At 49.8% G+C, this 13,693-nt stretch overlaps 1 long non-coding RNA gene across 1 annotated transcript; it reads right to left on the minus strand.

Moving 5' to 3' along the window:
• Positions 1–254: 254 nt before the first annotated feature.
• On the minus strand, positions 255–13,096 carry LOC143787967 (uncharacterized). The gene is made up of 3 exons (XR_013218517.1): positions 11,476–13,096; positions 6,373–11,435; positions 255–512 (listed from the first exon to the last, which is right to left on the minus strand). It is a non-coding gene; the product is annotated as an uncharacterized LOC143787967 (long non-coding RNA).
• Positions 13,097–13,693: the final 597 nt, after the last annotated feature.

The raw sequence follows: 13,693 nt of genomic DNA on the forward strand, positions 1-13,693 counted from the left end.
CTCTAGTCTTGCCTTAATATATGGCTCTTTCCCTTCCTCCCCTTTACCAGTTTGCTAATTGCTTTCCTGCCTTATCTCCAGATCTTCTCAACTCAGATTCCATCTGCGTCTTTCTAAATTCTCATTTTTCCGCCCATTGTTAGTCTCTTTCGGCCTCCCTCCATTCTTCTCTGGCTTCTGCTGTTTTTTGTTGTTGAAGGCACAAGTACTTCTCCCTTAATTTCCTGCTAAGTTCCTCCTATTTAGTGTTTGTTTTTTTAATGTATGCACAAAGGCTCTTGGCTTCCCTCTCACGACCGCCTTCCCTGCCTCCCAGTATGTCTGTGGCCTCAGATCAGCCGCCTGTGGCCTCAGATCAGCCGCCTGTGGTCAGAATCCTCCTCCCACCATTGTTCCATCATCACTTTAGATTGCTGGTCTCTAATGATGGGAAGCTCCGGATGTAATCTCCGTTCCCTTTGGAAATTGCTCATGTAAAAATTTAGAGATATTGGTGCATGATCTGAAATAACCTGTTGTGAATTCCGTTCTGGAGCTCCCTCCTGTGGTTGCTAATGGTATTTTTGTGAGTTCTGCCCTTGGGCTCCCTCTGGTGGTTTCGAGTGGAACTGCTGCTCCTTTAGGTAGCTGTGGCAGCTGCCTTCACTAATCGCCTTGCCTGGGTTTGTTATTTAAACCTGCTCTGGGCTTTAGTTCATGCCAGCTGTCAATGTTCTTGGTTGGATTTGGTTCTCTCCTTGGATTTCTCATATGGCCTGTCCTTGTCAGCAAAAGATAAGTTTTTGCTAAGTTTTTGTTTGTCCATTTGCCTGGACTCTATTGCTCTGCAAATATGTCTCTTTTTGTCCAGCTTGTCATTATGTCATATTCAGGCTAGCTGGAAGCTCTGGGAAAGCAGATTTGCCCCTCCACACCGTGAGTCGGTGTGGAGTTCATTTTTGTAAACTCTGCGTGGATTTTGTAGTTTTTAATACTGACCGCACAGTATCCTTTTCTCTCTGTCTATCAAGTTAGTATTGGCCTCCTTTGCTGAAATCTGATTCCATTTCTGTGTACGTCATTTCCCTCTCCACTCACAGTCAATATTTGTGGGGGGCTGTCTTTCCTTTTGGGGTTTTCTCTGAGGCAAGATAGCTTTCTATTTCCTTCTTTAGGGGTAGTTAGTTCTTAGGCTGTGAAGAGGTGTCTAGGGAGAGTCAGGAACATCCCACGGCTATTACTAGTGTTGTTGTTAGGATTAGGGACTGCGGTCGGTAGAGATACCACCTTCTCAGAGCTCATCCCATGTTGCGTTTTAGCCACCAGGTCATATCAGTATGGCCTCTTAACCACCAGGTCATAACAGTACAGCTGGCCCACAATGTGTTAAATGCATCTCAAAAGAGGGAAAAGAAAGTTCTGAGTCATTTTATTTTTCCTTTGTAGCTTGTTTTGTCTTTTTTTCCCCCTTAATCTCTGGGTGGTTCAGGATTTTGGTGCTGATATGGAGGTTCAGGGTCTGTCCTTGCGCGTGGATCAACTCGCTGCAAGGGTACAGAGTATCCAATCCAAGATTATGTTGTCCAGACTCCGGTATTAGAGCCTAGAATTCCTATTCCTGATTTATTTTCTGGGGATAGATCTAAATTTTTGAACTTTAACAATAATTGCAGATTGTTTTTTTGCTCTGAGACCCCGTTCCTCTGGTGATCCCATTCAGCAGGTGAAGATTGTTATTTCTTTGCTGCGTGGTGACCCGCAGGACTGGGCATTCTCCCTTGAGCCAGGAAATCCTGCATTGCTCAATATTGACGCATTTTTTCAAGCGCTCGGATTGCTGTATGACGAGCCTAATTCTGTGGATCAGGCAGAAAAAACTTTGCTGGCTCTGTGTCAAGGTCAGGAAGCAGCAGAAGTATACTGCCAGAAATTTAGAAAGTGGTCTGTGCTCACAAAATGGAATGAGTATGCCCTGGCAGCTATTTTCAGAAAGGGTCTTTCTGAAGCCCTGAAAGATGTTATGGTGGGGTTTCCTATGCCTGCTGGTCTGAATGAGTCAAAATCTTTGGCCATTCAGATTGATCGGCGCTTGCGCGAGCGCAAGGTGGTGCACCATATGGCAGTGTCCTCTGAGCAGAGTCCTGAGCCTATGCAATGTGATAGGATTTTGACTAGAGCAGAAAGGCAGAAATTCAGACGTCAGAATGGCCTGTGTTTTTACTGTGGTGATTCTGCTCATGCTATTTCTGATTGCCCTAAGCGTACTAAGAGGGTCCCAAGGTCTGTTACTATTAGTACTGTACAGCCTAAATTTCTCTTGTCTGTTACCCTGATTTGCTCATTGTCATCCTTTTCTGTTATGGCATTTGTGGATTCTGGCGCTGCCCTGAACTTAATGGACTTAGAATTTGCCAAGCGCTGTGGTTTTTCCTTGGAGCCTTTGCAGATTCCTATTCCCTTGAGGGGGATTGATGCTACGCCATTGGCCAAGAATAAACCTCAGTACTGGACACAGTTAACCATGTACATGGCTCCAGCACATCAGGAAAATATTCGCTTTTTGGTGTTGCATAATTTGCATGATGTTGTTGTGCTGGGTTTTCCATGGTTACAGGTACATAATCCAGTGCTGGATAGGAGATCTATGTCTGTAACTGGTTGGGGTTGTCAGGGGATACATAGTGATATTCCTTTGATGTCCATTTCCTCGTCCCCTTCTTCTGATGTTCCTGAGATTTTGTCGGATTTCCAGGATATATTTGATGAGCCCAAGTCCAGTTCCCTGCCTCCTCATAGGGACTGCGATTGTGCCATTAATTTGATTCCTGGCTGTAAGTTTCCTAAGGGCCGACTTTTCAATCTGTCTGTGCCAGAGCATGCCGCTATGCGGAGTTATGTAAAGGAGTCCTTGGAGAAGGGGCTTATTCGCCCGTCTTCGTCACCATTGGGAGCGGGATTTTTTTTTGTTGCCAAGAAGGATGGCTCCTTGAGACCCTGTATAGATTATCGCCTTCTCAATAAGATCATGGTCAAATTCCAGTACCCTTTACCTTTACTTTCTGATTTGTTTGCTCGGATTAAGGGTGCCAGTTGGTTTACTAAAATCGACCTTCGAGGGGCGTATAATCTCGTGCGTATTAAACAAGGTGATGAATGGAAAACAGCATTTAATACGCCCGAGGGCCATTTTGAATATCTTGTGATGCCATTCGGGCTCTCTAATGCTCCATCTGTGTTTCAGTCCTTTATGCATGATATCTTCCGGAATTATCTGGATAAATTCATGATTGTGTATTTGGATGATATTTTGGTTTTCTCTGATGATTGGGAGTCTCATGTGAAGCAGGTTAGGATGGTATTTCAGGTCCTTCGTGCTAATGCGTTGTTTGTGAAGGGGTCTAAGTGCCTCTTTGGAGTTCAGGTTTCTTTTTTGGGTTTCATTTTTTCTCCCTCGGCTATTGAAATGGACCATGTTAAAGTCCAGGCCATTCATGATTGGACTCAACCTACATCTGTAAAGAGCCTTCAGGAATTTTTGGGCTTTGCCAATTTTTATCGCCGCTTTATTGCTAATTTTTCTAGTGTGGTGAAGCCTCTGACCGATTTGACGAGGAAGGGTGCTGATGTGATGAATTGGTCCTCTGCGGCTGTTGAGGCTTTTCAGGAGCTTAAACGTCGTTTTACTTCTGCCCCTGTGTTGCGTCAGCCAGATGTTTCTCTCCCTTTTCAGGTTGAGGTTGATGCTTCTGAGATTGGGGCGGGGACGTTTTGTCTCAGAGAAAATCTGATGGCTCTTTGATGAAACCATGTGCTTTCTTCTCCAGAAAGTTTTCGACTGCTGAGCGTAATTATGATGTCGGCAATTGGGAGATGTTGGCTATGAAGTGGGCATTTGAGGAGTGGCGACATTGGCTTGAGGGAGCCAAGCATCACGTGGTGGTCTTGACTGATCATAAGAATCTGATTTACCTCGAGTCTGCTAAGCGGTTGAATCCTAGACAAGCTCGGTGGTCTCTGTTTTTCTCACGTTTTGATTTTGTGGTCTCGTATATTCCGGGATCTAAGAATGTGAAGGCTGATGCCCTTTCTAGGAGTTTTTTGCCTGATTCTCCGGGAGTTCTTGAGGCGGCTGGGATCCTCAAGGAGGGGGTGATTCTTTCTGCCATCTCCCCTGATTTGCGGCGGGTACTTCAGGAGTTTCAGGCTGATAAACCTGACCGCTGTCCTGTGGGGAAACTGTTTGTTCCTGATAGATGGACTAGCAGGGTAATTTCTGAGGTTCATTGTTCGGTGTTGGCTGGTCACCCTGGAATTTTCGGTACCAGAGATTTGGTGGCTAGGTCCTTTTGGTGGCCTTCCTTGTCGCGGGATGTGCGTTCGTTTGTGCAGTCCTGTGGGACCTGTGCTCGGGCTAAGCCTTGCTGTTCCCGTGCCAGTGGGTTGCTTTTGCCTTTGCCTATTCCTGAGAGGCCCTGGACGCATATTTCCATGGATTTTATTTCTGATCTTCCTGTTTCTCAGAAGATGTCTGTCATCTGGGTGGTTTGTGACCGGTTTTCTAAGATGGTCCATTTGGTACCGTTGGCTAAGTTGCCTTCCTCCTCTGATTTGGTTCCATTATTTTTTCAGCATGTGGTTCATTTGCATGGCATTCCGGAGAATATTGTGTCTGACAGAGGTTCCCAGTTTGTTTCCAGGTTTTGGCGGGCCTTTTGTGCTAGAATGGGCATTGATTTGTCTTTTTCTTCAGCGTTCCATCCTCAGACAAATGGCCAAACGGAGCGAACCAATCAGACCTTGGAAACCTATTTGAGATGCTTCGTGTCTGCTGATCAGGATGATTGGGTGACCTTTTTGCCATTGGCCGAGTTTGCCCTTAATAATCGGGCTAGTTCGGCTACCTTGGTTTCACCTTTCTTTTGTAATTTTGGTTTTCATCCTCGTTTTTCTTCGGGGCAGCTTGAGCCTTCTGATTGTCCTGGTGTGGATTCTGTGGTGGACAGGTTGCAGCAAATTTGGACTGATGTGGTGGACAATTTGACGTTGTCTCAGGAAAAGGCTCAACGTTTTGCTATCCGTCGTCGGTGTGTTGGTCCCCGGCTTCGTGTTGGGGATTTGGTCTGGTTGTCTTCTCGTCATGTTCCTATGAAGGTTTCTTCCCTAAGTTCAAGCCTCTTTATTGGGCCTTATAAGATTTCTGAAATTTCAATCCGGTGTCTTTTCGTTTGGCCCTTCCAGCTTCCTTTTCCATTCATGTGTTCCATAGATCTTTGTTGCGGAGATATGTGGTACCTATGGTTCCCTCCGTTGACCCTCCTGCTCCGGTGTTGGTTGAGGGGGAATTGGAATATGTGGTGGAGAAGATTTTGGATTCTCGTTTTTCGAGGCGGAAGCTTCAATATCTGGTCAAGTGGAAGGGTTATGGCCAGGAGGATAATTCTTGGGTTGTTGCCTCCGATGTTCATGCTGCCGATTTGGTTCGTGCTTTCCATTTGGCTCGTCCTGATCGGCCTGGGAGCTCTGGTGAGGGTTCGGTGACCCCTCCTCAAGGGGGGGGGGGTACTGTTGTGAATTCCGTTCTGGAGCTCCCTCCTGTGGTTGCTAATGGTATTTTTGTGAGTTCCTCCCTTGGGCTCCCTCTGGTGGTTTCGAGTGGAACTGCTGCTCCTTTAGGTAGCTGTGGCAGCTGCCTTCACTAATCGCCTTGCCTGGGTTTGTTATTTAAACCTGCTCTGGGCTTTAGTTCATGCCAGCTGTCAATGTTCTTGGTTGGATTTGGTTCTCTCCTTGGATTTCTCATATGGCCTGTCCTTGTCAGCAAAAGATAAGTTTTTGCTAAGTTTTTGTTTGTCCATTTGCCTGAACTCTATTGCTCTGCAAATATGTCTCTTTTTGTCCAGCTTGTCACTATGTCATATTCAGGCTAGCTGGAAGCTCTGGGAAAGCAGATTTGCCCCTCCACACCGTGAGTCGGTGTGGAGTTCATTTTTGTAAACTCTGCGTGGATTTTGTAGTTTTTAATACTGACCGCACAGTATCCTTTTCTCTCTATCAAGTTTAGTATTGGCCTCCTTTGCTGAAATCTGATTTCATTTCTGTGTACGTCATTTCCCTCTTCACTCACAGTCAATATTTGTGGGGGGCTGTCTTTCCTTTTGAGGTTTTCTCTGAGGCAAGATAGCTTTCTATTTCCTTCTTTAGGGGTAGTTAGTTCTTAGGCTGTGAAGAGGTGTCTAGGGAGAGTCAGGAACATCCCACGGCTATTACTAGTGTTATTAGGATTAGGGATTGCGGTCAGTAGAGATACCACCTTCTCAGAGCTCGTCCCATGTTGCGTTTTAGCCACCAGGTCATATCAGTATGGCCTCTTAACCACCAGGTCATAACAATAACCATTTCCTCAATTTTTGTCTTTTTTTTTTGCATCTAGTAGCCCTCTGCTCACAAATATATAGTCAATGGGTGGGAAACGTGCGTAACTTCTCGTTCATTAGGCGGCTCTATTCTCCAGGCATCTGACAGATCTGTGCCCTCTAACTCATTCTCCCCAGAGGGCTCAGTCTATCTTTCTCTATGGTGGGTGTTGTTGTTATCTCCTCCATCATTTTCTTTGTTGTGTTTTGCACTGTTAGAACCTAATTGCTCAAAAAAGTGTTTTTGTTCTGTGTTGGGTGCATATATATTGATTATGCAGATTTCCTCCGTGTCTCTAGCTTTAGCATTATGTCCCGTTCCACCTGCTTTACTGTCGGTTATGTTTGGGTAGTAATATTAGACCACCTGCCCCTCTTCCCTCCCGATGATCCAGGCACCTCTCCCACCCACATTGCTCTCATCCTAAACATACATGTGTTTCCGGCGATGATGCAATATCTTAGTTTCTGTAAGTGCGGCAGAAGCGTCATTGTGGCCGCGGCTCTGAGCCCTTTACATTCCATGATACAAGGCGCATATTAGGAGATTTTCATCTTTGGATTGTATGTTCGGTGTTCACACTCTTTTCTCTCTGTACTTTCTTCGGCTCTTCTCCCCTGTTGCGGTGATTTCCTCTGTTTCATCTTGTCCGGTTTTCCCCAGCAGCTTCAGTACGTATTCTTCTGCGTCTGGTGGATTTTGGCAGTGTTTTGTTGAGCCATCTGTGTGCCGTACTTTAAATATGGCCAGATACAGTAACTGGAACTGTATGTGGTTTCTAAATAGCCAGGAACAACCTTCACTGACCATTTTGTGCCACTTATTCACCTCCACAGAAGTAATTGAAAATGATAATTTTGTGCCCTTGAGAAGTGACTGTCTCTCTGCGGTGTCTGAACGCTCGCAGTATGTTCTCCTTATTGTTAAAGTCCAGTACTTGGCTATTGCTTGCCATGGTCTCTGTCGTATTATTCAGCCTCTGAGGGCCTATTCTGTGTGCCCGTTCTACCCTCCTTGGAGAAGCTATTCCCAGAGCCTCTAGTAGATCATCTTCAAACATTCTCTGAAGGTGTCTGGGCTTGATGAAGTTGTTCCTGCGTGATCTGTTTTCAAGGTCTTCAATACGGTCTATCAGAATATGGACTTGTTTCTGTAGTAAACTGATGTCTTTATCAGCCCGCTCATTTATGTCCTCCCGCCGTCCTAGTCTGCTTCCTCTAGTCTCACTTCATGTTGTCGGATGTCTTCTTTCGGCCCCATCAGCACCTGCTTCATTGCATTTTCTATGGAGGCCCTCATCTCTGGTGTGACGTGTCTGATGACACCTTCAGTCAGTTCTTTGTAGGTTATACTGCTGGAGCCGTGTCTCTCCCATCTGCTTCTCTCTGTGCACTTTACTCATCTCTCACCTCCTGCTGGACTTTACAGATATTTCCTCCTCCCTCTGCTGATAGCTGGAAGGCTCACTGAGAATCTTCAGTGGTGGCCATTTTGGATTTCTCCTGCATGGCACATGTCACCGGGGTGTTATTGCAGCTGCCAGGAGATCCTTCCATGGACTTGTTAATCTGTTTCTCACTGCTCTGTGCTTTTGATCCTTGGTTTTCTTATCAGTTTTTACTGCCCTGAGGGGTGACATCTGCTGGGGCTGTGGAGCTCTCTCCTCTCACTCCTGTAGAGCCAGGGTCTGAACACAGAAGTCAGGTCCACTGGCTTTTATCAAGACCAAAGTCAGCGCAGCCGTCTACCAGGACATTGTAGAGCACTTCATGCTTCCCTCTGCCGACAAGCTTCTTGGAGATGGAAATGTCATTCTCCAGCAGGACTTGGCCCCTGTCCACACTGACAAAAGTACCAGTACCTGGTGTAAAAACAACAGTATCACTGGGCTTGATTGGCAGCAAACTCACCTGACCTTAACCCCATAGAGAATCCACGGAGTATTGTCAAGAGGACGATGAGACACCAGACTCTACAATGGAGACAAGCTGAAGGCTGCTATCAAAGCAACCTGGGCTTCCATAGCCCCCCAGCAGTGCCACAGGCTGATCACCTCCATGCCACGCCGCAGTGATGCAGTAATTAAGGCACAAGGATCCCGACCAAGTATTGAGGGCATTTACTGTACATTTCAGTAGGGAACATTTCAGATTTTACAATCATTTCCAAGCTGGTGTTATAAAGTATTCTAATTTACTGAGATAATGACTTTTGGGTTTTCATTGGCTGTAAGCCATAATCATCAACATTAACAGAAATAAACACGTGGAATAGATCACTCTGTGTGTAATGGCTCTATAGAATATAGGAGATTCACTTTTTGATTATATTCTCGTTTTGTGGGAAGCCCCTGTAGCATCGGTACAGGAGCTGCTGCTGGTGGAGGAGATTGCCGGCGCTGGGGTTTAGACGGCGAGCTCCACACGTAGGCGTCTCGGGTCTCTGAATTCTCTTTGATGTTGCCAGAGGAGCAATAGTTGCATTGTGCAGACTCTGTAGCCACAAAAAAGAAGCCACCTGCCCATCCGGGAAAAGCAAACTGCCCTCATTCCCGTGAATGTCCTCTGCTAACCCCTCCTGCAGCAGGGCCGCGGCCATCATCAGCCCTGATCTCAGCATCGTATCATCAGACACGTGTGGCTTGTGGTGCGTCCTGTCCTCTGTGTGTAATCTCCAGTCACCGCTGTCCTACATGGATTCTGCTGCCTTGTAGGAGATCATGTGCTCGTAACCTCAATGCTTGTCCGCCATTATTCCTTGTAGCCATTCCTGACTTATACTCACGTGGCAGAAACTGTGGACTGCTCCATGAAATTGCAGGTGCGCTCCACTGTGGACAGCTGCAGTCATGGCTGGGGCTTCATGCATCCTTCATGGCCCACTAAGATGATGTAGAAATGATTGCCACCACACTAGACAAGTGCACCAGGTGTGTACTAGGACAATCTGTCCACAACAACAGAACGTGGGGTCAAATGTGGCACTGGATGGTTCCTCACCTGCGCCTGGGCAGAACGAGACATCAGGGCCGCCATGCTCCATGTTACTGTGCCCTCGATGTGATTGTGCCACATTTGTAAACTAGTATGCTCCTTTGGGTAAGATGGTGCTCAGGGGTGTGGGCACGTCCACCATACTTGCGTGGTGAAGATCAGCCTCCAGGATCTCCAGTGACCGGCCTGGTTGCAATGCTGCACAGGTTGGAGCGTCGGTACGAGCAGGGGAAAGCGCTGGCTGATGGTGTCATGGCCACAGAGGACCTGCCACTTGTCATCTCGCACTCTGGCAGCGGCTGATGATGAGGGATACAGGTTTTGTGTCTTTGGAAGATGCTGCAGAATTTGGTAAGGACGACTGAACATAAAAGAGAACAGCAACTACCAACCGTAAATCAAATCTTGGCTTCCATAGTGGTCACCATTTAATTTACACCATTTTTTGCCCCCAATTTTTCTTTTCCTTTTTGACTGGTGTGAATTGCCCTTGTAAGCGTCTGCGCAGGATTGGGAACATAAGACGGTGGTAGTGTTCATTTTTGTCACCGACTCGTAGTTGGAGAAGCTAATCAGCAGAAATGGCAGCTTGAGCCTTTGCTTCCTGTGGTTTGCGCATCATGGGGGACAGATGTCACCATCCAGGCCCTGCGCTCATAAAATGCATGGTCCAACTGGATTTGGCCTGGACTCCAGGTCTAGGCCGGTGGGTTTTGTCGGTAGGCCCCGGCGCAGCCTCACCTGGATTTACAGGCAGTGACAGAGCCGTCTGACTCACGATGGAGGGGGATCATTTTAGGAACAGGTTTCAGCAGTGTGAAGTCTCGGGGCCGAGCATCCCTCAGGTGTGCTCATCACTCCCCGTACATCTTGGCTAGATGGAGACCTGAGGCCTACCTGTCTTTCCAGGGTAAATGGAGGCTATGGAGGACATTCGATTCACCACAAATAACTCAAATTTCACAAGATTCACTGATCTGTACCTGCTTTGTGAGAGGGGGTCTGTAGCCTTTGGGGGTCATCCTGTGAGCTCACCAATGAGGTCCAGCAGATCCTGAGTGAGGTCCCAGTCATGTAGAGATGGCAGACATGCCGCACTGCATGGAAGGAAGAAATGGGTGAGGTCCAACCTAGTGTGTGGCCTCCAGGGCTCAGATCCTGGGCCCCAGTGCTGGTTCTGGCCCAGGTGTGAATATCCTGCATCCAGAACAGTAATATCACAGAACCACATTCAGCGACAGCGCAGGATCACCTCTGTCCCCGCTGCACTTCAGGCCGAGACATTACAGGGAGGAGGGGGATGCAGCTGCAATTTCTCTCCCTCACTGGTTGTCAGACTGCATTCTGTGAGAGGTTTGGGGCAAATCATTACAATGTTTTATGAAGCATCAGGGTGGTCCATGTGCTTCATGTGCTACACCCTTCCTGGTAAAATGCATATGCTACACCGGAGCCCATCACTCTTGGAACACAGCGCCTGCACTGGGGCTCTACACCCTTGTACACTGCGCCTGCATTGGTGCTCTCCTCCCTTGTATACTGCGCCTGCGCTGGGGCTCTCCTCCCTTGTATACTGCGCCTGCGCTGGGGCTCTCCTCCCTTGTATACTGCGCCTGCGCTGGGGCTCTCCTCCCTTGTATACTGCGCCTGCGCTGGGGCTCTCCTCCCTTGTATACTGCGCCTGCGCTGGGGCTCTCCTCCCTTGTACACTGCGCCTGCACTGGGGCTCTCCTCCCTTGTACCCTGCACCTGCACTGGGGCTCTCCTTCCTTGTACACTACGCCTGCACTGGGGCTCTCCTCCCTTGTACCCTGCACCTGCACTGGGGCTCTCCACCCTTGTACACTGGGCCTGCACTGGGGCTCTCCTCCCTTGTACACTGCACCTGCACTGGGGCTCTCCTCCCTTGTACACTGCCCTGGGGCTCTTCTCCCTTCTACACTGCGCCTGCACTGGGGCTCTCCTCCCTTGTATACTGCACCTGCACTGGGGCTCTCCTCCCTTGTACACTGCACCTGCACTGGGGCTCTCCTCCCTTGTACCCTGCACCTGCACTGGGGCTCTCCACCCTTGTACACTGGGCCTGCACTGGGGCTCTCCTCCCTTGTACACTGCACCTGCACTGGGGCTCTCCTCCCTTGTACACGGCACTGGGGCTCTCCTCCCTTGTACACGGCGCTGGGGCTCTCCTCCCTTGTACACGGCGCTGGGGCCCATCACTCTGGGAACACTGCGCCTGCGCGTCTTTAGGAAACTGCACTTCACTAACACTGGTCTGCTGAGCTGCACTGAGGTTTATTGTTCTGCTACAGTGCGTGCCTTGTATACTGGGGTCTCATTTATAAACTATGCTGCACTGGGATTCATTACTATTAGAATGGACTGGGGCTCTCCTTGGTTAACGCTGCGCCTGTGCTGGGGCTCTCCTCCCTTCTACACTGTGCCTGCACCTCCGGCTGGGACCGGTGGACCCGCTGTCCATCATTCAGGACCCGCTGTCCATCATTCAGGACCCGCTGTCCATCATTCAGGACCCGCTGTCCATCATTCAGGACCCGCTGTCCATCATTCAGGACCCTGCTCCCATGGGTGGACGCCGTTGCTCGTACCTTAGGTTCGGTGATGTGGTGTTGCGGAGGTGCGTGGTGAGGTCACCCCCGGACAATGGCTTCCAGTCGGGGCAGCCCTCCTCTCGCTCGTGCCTGACTACGTCCTGCCCCCATGTGTGGTTGGTGATGGGGGAGGATGGAGCGTGCAGGAGCCTGATGGCGGGCGGCCCCTCCAGCGCGCGGTGGATGGCTGCGGACAGATCCCTCCTGCAGCACAACAACTTCTCACACATGATCCCTACAACATAAAGCCAAAGACTGGAGGCTGAGAAATGGGGGCCGCACAAGATGGCCGTCTGCTTGTGTGGCGGGGTCCTATAATCACCGTGGGACAATGATAAAGAACAAGTCATGGCGGTCGCTGAGGAGCCGCTGGCAGGAGCTTACGTTACTCGCAGGCGGCAGCCATGACACCGATCCTCACCGACTGGATGATTCCAGAAAGCAAAGGACAGCGGTAGCTATGGCAACACAAACAGCCAATCACAGCACAGGATTCAATGAATGAGGCCCTGAAGCTGCCGTGACAACCAAGCAGAGCGGTAGATGTGGCCAAACGGCGCCATACACAGGTGATAACAGATCACCGCGCAGCAGCGAGACCACGAGGTAACGAGCGCTCCGTATCCTCCCTCCCCCACAGGATACAGAGACGAAGATGGTGCACAGATCTGGAGTGGCGGGGGATACAGAGATGGAAGAGGGAGATGGTGCAGATCTGGAGCGGCGGGGATAGAGACGGAAGAGAGAGATGGTGCACAGATCTGGATGGCGGGGGATACAGAGACGGAAGAGGGAGATGGTGCACAGATCTGGAGCGGCGGGGATAGACGGAAGAGGGAGATGGTGCACAGATCTGGATGGCAGGGGATACAGAGACGGAAGAGGGAGATGGTGCACAGATCTGGAGCGGCGGGGGATACAGAGACGGAAGAGGGAGATGGTGCACAGATCTGGAGCGGCGGGGATAGAGACGGAAGAGGGAGATGGTGCACAGATCTGGATGGCGGGGGATACAGAGACGGAGGAGGGAGATGGTGCACAGATCTAGAGCGGCGGGGGATACAGAGTTGGAAGAGGGAGATGGTGCACAGATCTGGAGCGGCGGGGATACAGAGACGGAAGAGGGAGATGGTGCACAGATCTAGAGCGGCGGGGGATACAGAGACGGAAGAGGGAGATGGTGCACAGATCTGGAGCGGCGGGGATACAGAGACGGAAGAGGGAGATGGTGCACAGATCTGGAGCGGCGGGGATAGAGACGGAAGAGGGAGATGGTGCACAGATCTGGAGCGGCGGGGGATAGAGACGGAAGAGGGAGATGGTGCACAGATCTGGAGCGGCGGGGGATACGGAGACGGTGTACAGATTTGGAACGGTGGAGTACAGAGCAGAGGCTGCGCACAGATCCGGGGCGACGGTGGGCACAGAGAGAGACTGAGGAGGCATATGGTGCACAGATCCGGGGCAGCGGTGGGTAGAGACTGAGGAGGCATACAGTGCACAGATCAGGGGCGGCGGTGGGCACAGAGAGACTGAGGGGGGATACGGTGCACAGATCCGGGGCGGCGGTGGGCACAGAGAGAGACTGAGGAGGCATACGGTGCACAGATCCGGGGCGGTAGTGGGTACAGAGACTGAGGAGGCATACGGTGCACAGATCCGGGGCGGCGGTGGGCACAGAGAGACTGAGGGGGT

This window comes from Ranitomeya variabilis, chromosome 8 (genome assembly GCF_051348905.1).
Source record: "Ranitomeya variabilis isolate aRanVar5 chromosome 8, aRanVar5.hap1, whole genome shotgun sequence".
Lineage (NCBI taxonomy): Eukaryota > Metazoa > Chordata > Amphibia > Anura > Dendrobatidae > Ranitomeya > Ranitomeya variabilis.